Source organism: Melopsittacus undulatus, chromosome Z, assembly GCF_012275295.1.
Source record: "Melopsittacus undulatus isolate bMelUnd1 chromosome Z, bMelUnd1.mat.Z, whole genome shotgun sequence".
NCBI classification, from domain to species: Eukaryota; Metazoa; Chordata; class Aves; order Psittaciformes; family Psittaculidae; genus Melopsittacus; species Melopsittacus undulatus.
In genome coordinates this window covers 38,072,138-38,087,376 of record NC_047557.1, presented here as the reverse complement: position 1 = coordinate 38,087,376, position 15,239 = coordinate 38,072,138, and positions in this window count along the sequence as shown.

Below are 15,239 nucleotides of genomic sequence, written 5' to 3'. Positions count from 1 at the left end.
CCTCCCACGGCCTTGCTGTATCCCTCGGAGTTATTCAGAGCTCATGTACCAAATATCCATTCTCCAGAGAGAACACTGTCTCCACAAGGAAGGAAGGAAGGAAGGAAGGAAGGAAGGAAAAAAAAAAACAACTCACCCAGAAGTTTCAGGAGCTTTGAACCTCAACTTTTATGTGTTCTGCAGTTGGAAGCAGCTAGAAAGACCACAGCAGTTTTTTTCTGTGTTTCATTTCTTTGTTTACTTATTCCACTCAGAGTTATGCCAATTACTTTGGTCATATACTTTTCAATAAGATTATCTCCATTTGCGATTATATGTGTACACAAATTATATATAGTGATTTTAAAATCTGTAACACATTAATGGTTTATCTCTTTAGTATCTGGGGGGTTTTGGTAGTACAGGTGTAATAAGGTGAAATCTATACCTCTAACATAATTCATAAAGATTTTCTGAAATTAGTTTCTGCATTTATTGAAACTTAATTGGATGAAAACGAGTTCCATGGGCTGAGAAATGAGTAAGGAACATAGAAATCTGCCCAGGCAGATTACTGTTCTTCCATTATTGTTAATTATTGTTATATGGAAAAGTAACTCAAAAATGCTGAAATAAATTCTGTGTTTCAAAATATATTTTTGTTTTTCTGATACTTCATATTTCTTCTAAAGCATTGTGTCATGGGTTCAGCAGTAGCTCATGCTCTGCCAGGGAGGAGGGAGAGATAGGGTGCCTGGTCTGGGCTAGTCGGGGAGGTATTCCATACCACAGCACGTCCTGCTCGGGGAGGGGACTGGAAACTGGTCAGAAGGGAAGGGGTTAACACTCCTCTGGGCTGGGCTCAGAGAGGGAACTGGAAGTTGGCCAGGAGGGGAGGGGTTAGCTCTCTCTTGCGGGCTGGGCTCGTTTCGGCGGGTGGTATCATATTCTCTCTCCTTGTTTATTTCCTCTAAGATTGATTTGTTAGTGGTAGCAGTAGTGATTTCTGTTATACCTTAATTGCTGGACTGATTTTACCTCAATCCGTGGGAGTTATATTTCTCCGGCTCTCCTCCCCATCCCTCCGGGAGTGGGAAGGTGGGGAGGGGGGGAAACAAAGGAGTGTGTGGACTTGGTTTAAACCACGACAGTTTTTGGCACCCAACGTGGGGCACAAACCCCCAAAATAACAACAAATCTGACAGGATTTATAGTCATTTGTCACAATGCTGATTTATTGGCTCTCACAGTTTTTTCTCTTGATCTCACGGTTTCAGGATTTTACCAATTACTTTTCATATATATTATCTGTGTTTGTGTTTATCAATCATGGGATTTGGGCTAAGTTTCTTACCTCATTGTTCTTTATGTTAATGACTTGTAATACAATAGAAGCATTCATGATGAAACTGATCTGGTTTATGTTCCCGGTATGGTCACCAACTTTATATTTTGGGAGGTATATAATAGAAGTGCTTAGCAATTTCACATCTTTTTTCTCCTTCTCGGGTGGTCAACCTGTGAAGGAGACATTCTTCTATCCTCCCAGTGTTCTCTCCAGATGGTCTACAACATCATTTGAGAGTTTTAAAGTTTTTGAATGGCCTTTTAATACTGTTGAGACTTGTATGTTGATTGTGATGGGGATCACCACAGTAGCACGCATACAGAGTGTGTTTTGCCCACAGTTATTTCATCTGATTTCAAGAGTTAAGCGGAGTCACGTCTGGTCCTGTATTGGGGTTAAACAAGGACATAGGAGGACCAAGAGATTTGTGCAGAGGCTGGACAGGCATGAGTGGCAGGGTGTGTGGGATAGTATGGGCAAGCATCTAGGTCAGTGGACCCCTCCAGTACTTTGGAATTTTACTTCCGAACAAGTGAAGAATCCGGAAGAATTAGTAAAACACCTAAATGAGGTGTGCTGTCATCCTGGCCATATGGACAAATTATGTCAACGTGCTGGGACTTGGCCTATGCCTATATGGCCTTGTTCGACACTATCCAACACCTTCAAAAGGAAAAAAATGTCCCTGGATCTGAGAGCAACACAGAAGTCAGCGCAGCTGTTCCAACTCCAAGTACAGCAGCTACACCATCCCCAGCGGCAAGTACAGTTGCTACCCAAACTTCAGCTGTGACAGACAGTGCAGCTACTCCAGCAACAAGTACAGTTGCTACTCAAACTACAGTGATAATCAATGCAGGTGAACCAGAGGACCAATTTGTACCAATATCAGTTCCTCCTGTATGCAAGAGAAAAACCAGCAAAGAGGCAAGAAAGAAGAGGCAGGATGAAGAAACTACGCATCCACTACCTGGTCTAGTATCTGATCAGGGGTCATCATCACATGACGAAGAAGAAGAGGTGACTTCTCGATCTCGGCCCTCAACTGAGCTGTGGAATATGTGAAAAGATTTCACCCTTCAACCAGGGGAGCACATCATCACCTAGCTGCTCCGATGTTGGGATAATGGGGCCGATGGTCACGAACTAGCAGGTACAGAAGCCAAGCAGCTGGGATCACTTGCTAGAGAAGGAGGAATTGACAAAGCAATTGCAAGAGAGAAAAAGTCCCTCAGTCTTTGGAGGCGGCTTTTGGCAGCTGTGAAAGAGAGGTTCCCATACAAGGATGATGTTATGGGTCGTTCAGCCAAGTGGACTACTATAGACAAAGGCATTCAGTCCCTGAGGGAATCAGCTATCGTAGAGATGATCTACCACACCAAGCCGAAAAATGGGAATGTACCTATAGACCCAGATGAAGTCGAATGCACAGGACCCATGTGGCAAAAACTTACACGGAACGCACTGTTGTCATATGCCCATCCATTGGCAACGGTAACCTGGAATGACATAGTACCACTAACAGTGGACGAAATAGTTCATAAACTCCGAGAATTTGAAGACAATCTTACACCTTCCATCATCTCAGCTGTGGAAAAACTGTCTCACGATCTCAAACAGGATCTCAGACAGTTGAGGGACGATCTGTCTGATCTATCCAGCTCTTCATGTGTGCCAACACGTGTTTCAGCTATTAACAAAAGGCGTCCTTTTGCTCGAGAGAGAAAATATATAAGATACACACCACGGGCCACCCTATGGTTTTACCTGCGGGATCACGGAGAAGACATGATAAAGTGGGATGGAAAACCTACTTCAGCCTTGGAGGAACGTGTGGGTGAATTGAAGAGAGGAGCAAGGGCCAAGACTGATCGCCCCATGAGAGCTGCAGCTTCAGTCTCTGGCGAACAGGTTCCCAGATGGAGCAGAAGAGCTGATTTTACTCCAGCTCCTGTGATAAAGAAGAATAATCCCTTTCAACACAACTTAGGTGTCCAAGATTGTGACGATAATGACTATTAGAGGGGCCCTGCCTCTAGCCAGGTGGAGGTAGGGGACAATTGTATTTACTGGACTGTGTGGATCAAATGGCCTGGCACGTCAGCCTCACAGAAGTATAAGGCTCTAGTTGATACCGGTGCACAGTGTACCCTGATGCCATCGAACTGTCAAGGGGTGGAACCCATCTATATTTCTGGAGTGACAGGAGGGTCCCAAGAGTTGACTGGACTAGAGGCTGAAATTAGCCTGACTGGGAGGAAATGGCAGAAGCACCCCATTGTGACTGATCCAGAGGCTCCATGCATCCTCGTCATGGACTACCTCAGCAGAGGGTACTTCAAAGACCCAAAAGGGTACTGGTGGGCTTTTGGTATTGCTGCTTTGGAGACTGAGGAAATTGAGCAGCTGTCCACCTTGCCTGGTCTCTCAGAGGATCCTTCTGTTGTGGGGTTGCTGAAAGTCGAAGAACAACAAGTGCCAATTGTGACAACAACAGTGCACTGGCGGCAGTATCGCACCAATCGAGACTCCCTGATTCCCATCCATAATCTGATCCATAGACTGGAGAGGCAGGGAGTGATCAGCAGGACCCGCTCACCTTTTAATAGCCCCATATGGCCAGTGCGAAAGTCTAACGGAGAGTGGAGACTAACAGTAGACTATCGTGGCCTGAATGAAGTCATACCACCATTGAGTGCTGCCGTGCCGGACATGTTAGAGCTGCAGTGTGAATTAGAGTCAAAGGCAGCCAAGTGGTATGCCACGATTGATATTGCCAATGCATTTTTCTCAATTCCTTTGTCAGCAGAGTGCAGACCACAGTTCGCTTTTACTTGGAGGGGTGTCCAGTTCACTTGGAACCGACTGCCCCAGGGGTGGAAACACAGCCCCACCATCTGCCACGGACTGATCCAGACTGCACTGGAACAGGGGCAAGCTCCAGAACACCTGCAACACATTGATGACATTATTGTGTGGGGCAACACAGCAGAAGAAGATTTTGAGAAAGGGAGGGAAATAATCCAAATCCTGCTGAAAGACAGTTTTGCCATAAAACGGAGTAAAGTCAAGGGAGCTGCACGGGAAATTCAATTTTTGGGAATAAAATGGCAATATGGACGTAGACAGATCCCTACAGAAGTGATCAATAAGATAACAGCAATGTCTCCACCAACTGATAAGAAAGAAACACAAACTTTCTTGGTGCTGTGGGGTTCTGGAGAATGCACATTCCAAATTACAGTTCAATCGTAAGCCCTCTCTATCATGTGACCCGGAAAAAGAATGATTTCAAAAGGGGTCCTGAGCAACAACAAGCCTTCAAGCAAATTAAACGCGAGATAGTTCAGGCAGTGGCCCTTGGACCAGTCCAGACCGGTCCAGATGTGAAAAGTGTACTGTACACGGCAGCTGGGGAGAATGGTCCTACCTGGAGCCTCTGGCAGAAAACTCCAGGGGAGACTCGAGGTCGACCCCTTGGTTTTTGGAGTCGGGGATACAAAGGCTCTGAGGCTAGCTATACCCCAACGGAGAAAGAGATATTGGCAGCTTATGAAGGGGTTTGAGCTGCTTCGGAAGTGATTGGCACTAAAGCACAGCTCCTTTTGGCACACCGCTTGCCAGTGCTGGGCTGGATGTTCAAAGGCAAGGTCTCCTCTACACATCATGCAACTGATGTTACTTGGAGTAAATGGGCTGCACTAATTAAACAACGAGCTTGGATAGAAAATCCCAGTTGTCCAGGCATTCTGGAAGTCATCATGGACTGGCCAAAGGGCAAAGATTTTGGAATGTCACCAGAGAAGGAGGTGATGCGTGCCGAAGAGGCACCGCCATATAATAAATTGTCAGAAAGTGAAAAGCAGTATGCCTTGTTCACTGATGGGTCCTGCCGTATTGTGGGAAAGCATCGGAGATGGAAGGCAGCTGTATGGAGTCCTCAGCGACAAGTTGCTGAAACTGCTGAAGGAGAGGGTGAATCGAGTCAGTTTGCCGAGGTGAAAGCCATCCAGCTGGCCCTGGACATTGCTGAGCGAGAAAGGTGGCCAGTACTCTACCTTTATACTGACTCATGGATGGTGGCAAATGCCCTGTGGGGGTGGTTGCAGCAATGGAAGCAGAGCAACTGGCAACGCAGAGGTAAACCCATCTGGGTTGCTGCATTATGGCAAGATATCGCTGCCCGGGTGCAGAAGCCGGTGGTGAGGGTACGCCATGTAGATGCCCACATACCTAAGAGTCGGGCCACTGAGGAACACCACAATAACCAACAAGTGGATAAAGCTGCTAAGATTGAAGTGGTTCAGATGGACTTAAATTGGCAACATAAAGGTGAATTATTTTTGGCAAGGTGGGCCCATGACACTTCAGGCCATCAGGGCAGAGATGCAACGTACAAATGGGCTCGTGATCAAGGGGTGGACTTAACAACGGACACTATCGCCCAGGATATTCATGAGTGTGAGACATGTGCTGCAATTAAACAAGCTAAATGGTTAAAACCTCTTTGGTATGGAGGACGATGGATGAAGTATAAATATGGGGAGGCCTGGCAAATTGACTATATCACAATCCCCCCAACCCGCCAAGGTGAGCGCTATGTGCTTGCCATGGTGGAAACAACCACAGGATGGCTGGAAACATATGCTGTGCCCCACGCCACTGCCCAGAACACTATCCTGGGCCTTGAGAACCAGATTTTGTGGAGACATGGCACCCCAGGGAGAATTGAGTCAGACAATGGGACTCATTTTCGGAACAACCTTACAGGCACTTGGGCCAAAGAACATGGCATTGAGTGGGTATATCACATCCCCTACCATGCACCAGCCTCTGGGAAAATTGAACGGTACAATGGGCTGTTAAAAACTACACTGAGAGCAATGGGTGGGGGAAATTTCAAGCATTGGGATACACATTTACCAAAGGCCACCTGGTTGGTCAACACCAGAGGATCTGCTAACAGGGCTGGCTCAGCCCAGTCAGAACTTTTACATATTGTAGAGGGGGATAAGGTTCCTGTAGTGCACATGAAGAATTTGCTAGGGAAGACAGTCTGGGTTACTCCTGTTTCAGGCCAAGGCAAACCCATTCATGGGATTGCTTTTGCTCAAGGACCCAGATATACTTGGTGGGTAATGCAGGAAGATGGGGAAGTCCGATGTATACCTCAAGGGGATTTGATTTTAGGGGAAAACAGCCAATGAACTTAATTATACGTTGTTGCTTGCTGTGTAATATTTTTATAGTCCATCAACTAGATGTCTTCAGGTCACCAGCGACTGGCCCTGACTTCCCTCTAACCATCGTCCCAACAGAGAATGAACTTTGATAGAACCAGGTGAGTTCTGCAGTAAAGGAATGATCAACATCAGCAGGCAACAATCCAGCACTGCACACAGGCTCTCCTGCTACAAAAGACTATTACAAACCTAACATCATGGGGCAAATGGACTCAATTGCATTATAGGGATTGGTCCATGTATTAAGAAATGATTTCTTTCTATCTGTCTGGGTGTATGCAGATGTATATATATATATCTATATAATGGTATATTGAAAATGTGGGATCTGAGCATGACGTGAATGGTATGGAATAAGGGGTGGATAATGTCATGGGTCCAGCAGTAGCTCATGCTCTGCCAGGGAGGAGGGAGAGATAAGGCGCCTGGGCTGGGCTAGTCCGGGAGGTATTCCATACCACAGCACGTCCTGCTCGGGGAGGGAACTGGAAGGTGGCCGGAAGGGAAGGGGTTAACACTCCGGGCTGGGCTCAGGGAGGCAACTGGAAGCTGGCCAGGAGGGGAGGGGGGAGCTCTTTTCTATTCCGGGCTGGCCTCGTGGCGGCGGGTGGTATCGTATTCTCTCTCCCTGTTTGTCTCCTCTAACATTGATTTATTATTGGTACCGGTAGTGATTTCTGTTATACCTTGATTGCTGGACTGATTTTACCTCAATCCGTGGGAGTTGTATTCCTCTGGCTCTCCTTCCCATCCCTCCGGGAGTGGGAAGGTGGGGAGGGGGGGAAACAAAGGAGTGTGTGGACTTGGTTTAAACCACGACACATTGTAAAATATATTCAGAAGTGTGCAAACCTTATTTGTGGTAAGCCAGAGTATAAATAGCACGTGTGCAAATTAACTACAGAATCTCAGAGCAAATGACTGAACCTGCTTTTGCTTTGGAAAGAGTTTCTCTATATTTGCCCTAGGTTGAATGTGCATAAGGACATGAGGACATTGCTTATCCAGTGCTAATTCATGAGACTGAACGCCATAGCTGTCACACTATCTGAAACTTATTTTGGATGCAATCATTCAATGGACATAACTTGGTTTTTGAGCATGGTTTGGACATAAAAAATTAAGGGTTTGGAGATTTCAGTTGAGATTGACAGATCTTTCCACAGTCTGATCAAAATTTACTCTTATTAATTCAGCAGTGGTTTTTCCTAGAAGACTCTTCTTTATTTACAAACGTCTGCACAAATGAAAACTTATGAGGGATTCAGACTAAAAGAACACAGGATCCTCCTGTGGAGACACATTTGCTATACAGTCATACTAGTTCTACCAGGGCTTTCTTGATTGTCAGTAGCAAACTAAATGGCTCTACATATAACTGCTGGTGATGGTACTTCAGGCTTAAATACTACCATCATCAAATTTGCAATGGCTTTCCTCAAACTGAACAGCCTGAACAGCTCCAAAGTTTGCTTATGCTTTAAGGAATTTGATCATTCACAGATTTTTCCTCAGGTGATTGTCCTGGGTTCAGCTGTAACAGTTATTTTTCTCCTTTTTAGTAGCTAGTGCAATGCTGTGTTTTGGCTTTAGTCTGGAACCACGACGGTGATGGATCAAGGTGGGCCGATGTGTCACTGTTGTTTATTTTTTAAAAGGAAAAGGGTTTTGTGCTTGGTGGAATACATGAGCATAGGCACCTGCTGAGTACACTTAATTTCAAAACTAAGTGGTAAAAATGTGAAGGTTGGACACTACCCATTCTTTTTCAATGATGTACAAACAATTATATAAAAAAAACGACATGAGAGGGAGCCATAGCCTTTCTGATTGTGCATATTACTGCATCGGAACACACACTTCAGGGGATACCTGCAGGAAGTTTATGCCCAGTTTAGCTGGGCATCAAGCATATGCTGTGATCTTCCTTATGGTTTGAAAGGTAGGAGGGCTTTTTTTTGTTTGTTTTGTTTTAGACTCTCATTTGTGCCATAAAGATAAACTACAAGTACAAATTTCACTTGTGTGCAATTTAGAACCACCCTAAGTTCAGTGTCAAGAGATTGAAATAGCTGCTCAGACAGAGCTGCATTCAGACTGAAGGACTGTTTAGATGCTATAGTTTAGGCCATTTCTTCTCTCCGGTGTTTGTTGTCATACTGACTTCAGCTCATATATGCTGTGCATAGCTCTGTTGCTGCAATGAATCCCTGTATCTTTGTAGGTCTTTTGGCATGCATATGCTCTATGCCTGTAAGTTGATTTATTAAGCATTTGGACTAGGAGTTTTTGAAAATACGTATTATTTTAAACATAGAGTGTTTTCATGTTTGCTGTGAGGAAAGTTTAACATGGTTTGCTTGTCTAGAGTAATTTTTGTAAGGCAGTATGTTGGTTACACATGCAGCCAGTGGAGGTGGAGGCTGAACATGGCTCTCACAACTGAGGTGACACTTCAGTTAAATGCTTTTAGTAAAGGGAGATAAAATTCCCTGTGTTTTTGCTTACGAAAATTTCTGTAGCTCAGTTGAACTTGTCCTTCAGTAAGGTGGCAATGACTTTTTCTAAAGAAAGGTTTTACAACTTTCTACAGCAATGTTTACAATCATAGAGTAGTTAGGGTTGGAAAGGACCTTAAGATAGAATCGTAGAATAGTTAGGGTTGGAAAGGACTTTAAGAACATCTAGTTCCAGCCCCCCTGCTGTGGGCAGGGATGCCTCACATTAGGCCATGTTGCCAAGGGCTCTGTCCAGCCTGGCTTTGAACACTGCCAGGGATGGAGCATTTATCACTTCTTTGGAAAACTTACTCCAGTGCCTCACCAGCCTCACAGTAAATAATGTCTTCCTTATGTTTAACCTGAACTTCCCCTGTTTTAGCTTGAAGGCCAGAAATCCATGCTGACAAATGAGAAGATGGTTTCTACTGCCAGTGACATAGTTAGGGCAGGTATGCTTATATTTCAGAAAGGTATGGTTTTCTTTAGTGCTTTGTAAATTATTTGTGTCTTTGATTTCTTTCCCTCTTCGTCCTGCTCTCGCTATTTGAAAGCATGACAACACATAGTGGGAGTACTTTAAAATTTTAGCATATTCCAGTACCCCAAAATAAAGAGCAAATATAAACCAGAAAAAAAATATCAAGAAGCTGCAATAATATGTCATTACCAGACCTATTATTTTACAGCTAGCACTGATGGCAATTAATTCTTTTAAATTCTTCCTATCCTTATGAACAAATCAAAACTCTTTTAAGGCAGATGGAAAAGGCAGACAAACCAGTGAATGAGTGGAAGGAATAGCAATCTTGGGACTATGGGGAGATTGTAATACAAGAAAAAATATTTCAGGTCAAGAAAAGCTCTTCTGAGGATATTGATATTTTTATTGTAAATTTTATTTTTGTTAAGTCTGTGTACTTGTTGGAGTATCTCCAAAGCTGCTAGAAGTTAACAAAAAGTTGTTAGCTTTTTGACATATGGAATGCATCTTTTTCTGGTTAAGATAGCAATAATCACCTTAAGCAAATTTAGAAGAACATAGAATACCAAACAGAAGAACATAGAATACCAAATATTACACTGTCTCTTGGTTGTCCCCTAGTTTGTGCAACATGTAGTATAATAGCTATAGTGGAAAAAATTAATATGTTTTATGTGCAACCTGGAAGAAGCACAAAGTTCTAAATATCTGGGTCTGATTATACAGCTGAGAAAAGATGTTTTGATTTGGCTAAACAGAGCTTTCAGCTATTAACTTTCTGACACAGAATAAGGTTAAGAGTACCACAGCTTCTGTTTCTGGAGTCTGTAGACACTTTCCTGCAAAGTACTGCTTATCGGTTTCAAAAAGTGCAACTTTTCAACATTACTGTACAATGCAGGAAAGCTAAAGGTGCACTGGCTGATAGGGAGTATCTGGAACCACAGAGAGCCAGACGGTCCTGAAGAAATAACACTACAGAACAAAAAAGAACAAGTTTCATAAAAAATGGATATGGATTCTTGTTTAACTACTGTTTAGCTTTTGTTTTAAATCTCAACAGGTATAAATTTTGTGTGAGCATGCATTATGATCCAAGCCAAATTTGTTCTTGAAGTTCAGTCTATACGGCCAGTATTCAATCTGAACCCATTTGCACTCAGAAAATGGGCAAAAAGCCCTGAATAGTACACAATGCCTTAAATGCACTAACCTACTTAGTTTCCTAATAACGTCATAAGCTTGCAGCCCTCACCCCCAGCAATGAGAATTTCATTCGAATTTCACAAGAGAACACATGTAATCTGAAAATTAATCATAACAGGAAAGCTTTTGAAAGGCTGGCAGAAAGATTGATTAGGTCCCTGCATCCCTATTACCTTGTTAGGTCTCAGAACTCCTGAGTTTACTACCCAATAACTGCCATATTCAATCAAAATTAAATATAATCTAGGAGACATTAATTCACTGTTTGGTTGACATGAGGAAAGAGAAAGATTGAAGCACCACTTAGGAGGTTTGGGTCTTTGTTACGTTGATATCAATGACATAATTCCCATCTGTGCTAATGAAAGTGAAATTACTCATGTGAATGGTTGTTTCTGTGAGATTTTCTCTAATATGCAGCTCAAGAAAGCTCAGGGATGCCAAAGAGGAGTGTGAATTTCCATTACCTTAACCATTAAAAGTTTAACCCTGCACTGTTCTGGATCTAATTTTAACCTATCTCTATTTAAAAAAAAGAATTATCTTTAAAAGAAATTCTGAATTTAAAGACCTGCAATTTATTGTGTGTTTCAGCTTTTGAAAGATACAGTAAAATACAAGACAATTAAATTATGGTAATACACACAGAAAAACACCTGGCAAAATTTATCCTAAAAATGGATTGTAGTGTTGCTGTGTCTTATTATTAGCAAGCACTCGTATAAAGAATGTGTGCAGTTTGATTCTTTAGCAAGTTAGTGATATTACGTATCATGGTATCGATAGCTGAAGATGTAAAGAAATGGTGAAATAAAAATGTTGAGCCCATTTTGCTGGAATGGGTTGTCCAGGGAGGTTGTGAATGCTCCATCTCTGGCAGTGTTCAAGGCCAGGTTGGATGAAGCCTTGGGTGATATGGTTTAGCGTGACGTGTCCCTTCCCATGGCAGGGGGGCTGGAAGTAGATGAAGTCCTTTCCAACACAAACTATTCTATGATTCTATGATTTTAGTACTAATTGATGGAAACAGCAGAAGTCTATAGTAATAGCAGTATAATTCATTCCTGAATATCTGATATGAGCTTTGTTTTAAACTTTTCTTGACTTTTCAATATATTTCTCATTACTGATGCATGAAATTACAATGATTACAAAATGCAAAGGAGGCATTACAGTCAGTTTGAGTATTATGCAGAAAGATCAATTTAATAAATTTTTTACTGTAGTCTTGCCATCATATTTTTAAAAATAGAATCTTCCATTTTTCCACACAATATCAGTAACTATTTTTAAAAAAGAACTCATGCAGTCATAGTCCTCTAAGATCAACTATGATTTTGCAACACAAGGAATATTAAAAATAGCAGCTTCATTAAATTATATTATAATAAATCAAGAAAATTACTTTCATTTGGTCTCTTTGTACTATAAAACACACTTAGAAAACAACATTCCCTTTGAACATATACCTTATTACACTGTTTCTATGTATTCCAGTACATATTATTTATTTATTATATTATTATTTATTTCTATTGTTGATTATGGTAATTAAAATGACATTTTAATACAAAAAAATAAAATGAAGCTATTGTTTGAGAACTAATTTCAAAATTTGTTTTCTATCAAGATACTTTGTTGTCTTTCATTGGAATATGATGTTTAATGCCATTCTAATTAATCAAAATCATAAATATGTTTATATGTGGTGTGGCATAGAAAGTGCTTACATAAGTGTTCTGTCTTTCTGCATCATGATGAATTTAGCCAAATTATTTGCACAAAAAAAAAAAAACCCACAGAAGCAGGTTTTGCTTGCAGTCTCTTACCTTTTCTTTTGACTTTCTGAAATGAAACCTAAACAGTTTAAAATTTCAGTCTCACTGAGAACATTAATTTCAGTATATTTTGACCAGATGTTTTACACAGACATACGTATCTTTGTAAATCTCTGATTTGGTGAGAAACAATAGGCTTTTAACCTTTGTATCAAATTACCTTTTTCTTTTTTCGTTGCAGTCCTAGTTTGGTTTTACAATTTAAGGACAATTTGATTAAGGTAGCATCATAGAGAATGTTGTATTTTCTCCTGATATTTCATTGGTTTATTTTTACACAGTACATAGGAGCTCAGTTTCTGTAGCATAAATTGCAGTCATAAGCAGAAAAGTTAAAATAATCTGAATTTTAATCTTAGTTTTTAAGTGATCACACAAAACGTTGTCGAGCCTCCTTTTTAGAACTTGCCTGTGGCCTGTCCCTGGACTTTGGTAAAATAAGATCACAAAACAAATTAAAATAAGGAACAAAATGCATATCCTACAGAGGACACTGAGGATGCGGTCAAATGGTTTGGCTTTACTATGTTAGGATAGAGGAGAAAGGATAAAACAACAAAAAAAAAGCTTATTTTGATGAAGTTGTGTATCTAGGAGAGGCAATCAAAGATACTTAAAAGGACAGAAAGATACTAAAAAACAGTAAAAAAATGCAGTTGTCACAGTCAGAGGCCCTTAGTTTCCCTGTCATTGCTAGCAAATTGTAGAATGAAGGTTAAGGAGAAATCAGTGATGGGAGATATTACTGTGAGGATCTGTTACAGACCGCTTGATCAAGAGGAACCTGTGGATGAAGAACTCTACAGACAAATAGGAAAAGCCTCACACACGCAGGGCCTTGTTCTCATGGGGGACTTCAACCACCCTGACATGTGTTGGGGCAACGGTATGGCCCGGCACAAACAATCCAGGAGGTTTCTCGCTTGTGTGTAAGACAACTTCCTTTTGCAAACAATAGAGGAGCCAACGAGGAGAGGTGCCCTGCTTGACCTCGTGCTCACCAACAGGGAAGGGCTCGTTGGAAATGTGACTCTCCAGGGAAGTCTTGGATGCAGTGATCACGAGATGGTCGAATTCGAGGTCCTCAAGACAGTGAGAAGAGCGTGCAGCAAGCTCACTGCCCTGGACTTCAAGAGAGCAGACTTTGGCTTCTTCAGGAACCTGCTTAGCAAGGTTCCATGGGATATAGCCCTAGAGGGTAAGGGGGCCCAAGACTCTTGGTTAAAATTCAAGGATCATCTGCTACAAGCTCAGGAGTGTTGCATCCCGACTAGAAGGAAGTGCATCAGGAGGGCCAGGAGACCTCCTTGGATGGATAAGGAGCTGCTGAGAAAAATTCACAGGAAAAAAGAGGCTTATAAAAGGTGGAAACAAGGACAGGTGGCCTGGGATGAATACTGGGATGTTGTCTGGGTAGTTAAGGAACAAGTCAGAAAAGCTAAGGCCCAATTGGAGCTAAACTTGGCTAGGGATGTTAAAGATAACAGGAAGGGATTTTATAGGTATGTAGCAGTTAAAAAACAGACTAAGGAGAATGTAGGCCCCCTCCGGAAACTTTCAGGAGAACTGGCTACACAGGACTTGGAGAGGGCTGAGGTTCTGAATGGCTTCTTTGCCTCGGTCTTCACTGGCAAAGGCTCTGACCGCAGCACCCAAGTCTTAGTGGGCAGATGCAGGGACTGTGAAAACCTAGACCTTGGGCCCACTGTAGGAGAGGATCTGGTTCGAGACCATCTTAAGAACCTGAACGCACACAAGTCCATGGGACCTGAAGAAATCCATCCACGGGTCCTGAAGGAGCTGGCGAATGAAGTTGCAAAGCCACTGGCTATCATATTTGAAAAATCATGGCAGTCAGGTGAAGTCCCTAATGACTGGAAAAAGGGAAATATAACCCCCATTTTCAAGAAGGGGAGAATGGATGACCCTGGGAAGTACAGACCAGTCAGTCTCACCTCTGTGCCTGGTGAAATCTGGGAGCAGATTCTCTTGGAAGGCATGCTAGGGCACATGAAAACCAACAAGGTGCTTGGTGACAGCCATCATGGCTTTACTAGGGGGAAATCCCGCCTGACCAATTTGGTGGCGTTCTATGACGGGGCTACAAAGATGACCGACAGGGGTAGAGCAGTTGACGTCATCTATCTGGACTTGTGCAAAGCATTCGACACTGTCCCACATGACATCCTTGTCTCTAAATTGGAGAGACATCAATTTGATAGGTGGACCACTCGGTGGATAAAGAACTGGCTGGATGGTCGCACTCAAAGAATTGTGGTCAACGGTTCAATGTCTGGCTGGAGACCAGTAGCAAGTGGTGTCCCTCAGGGATCGGTGTTGGGACCGCTCTTGTTCAACATCTTTGTCAGTGACATGGACAGTGGGATTGAGTGTGCCCTCAGCAAGTTTGCCGATGACACCAAGCTGTGTTGTTCTGTTGATACACTAGAGGGAAGGAATGCCATCCAGAGGGACCTTGACATGCTTGTGAGGTGGGCTGATGCCAACCTCATGAAGTTTAACCATGACAAGTGCAAGGTCCTACACCTGGGTGGGAGCAATCCCAGGCACAGCTACAGGTTGGACAGAGAAGAGATTCAGAGCAGCCCCAAGGAGAAGGACTTGGGGGTGTTGGTGATGAGA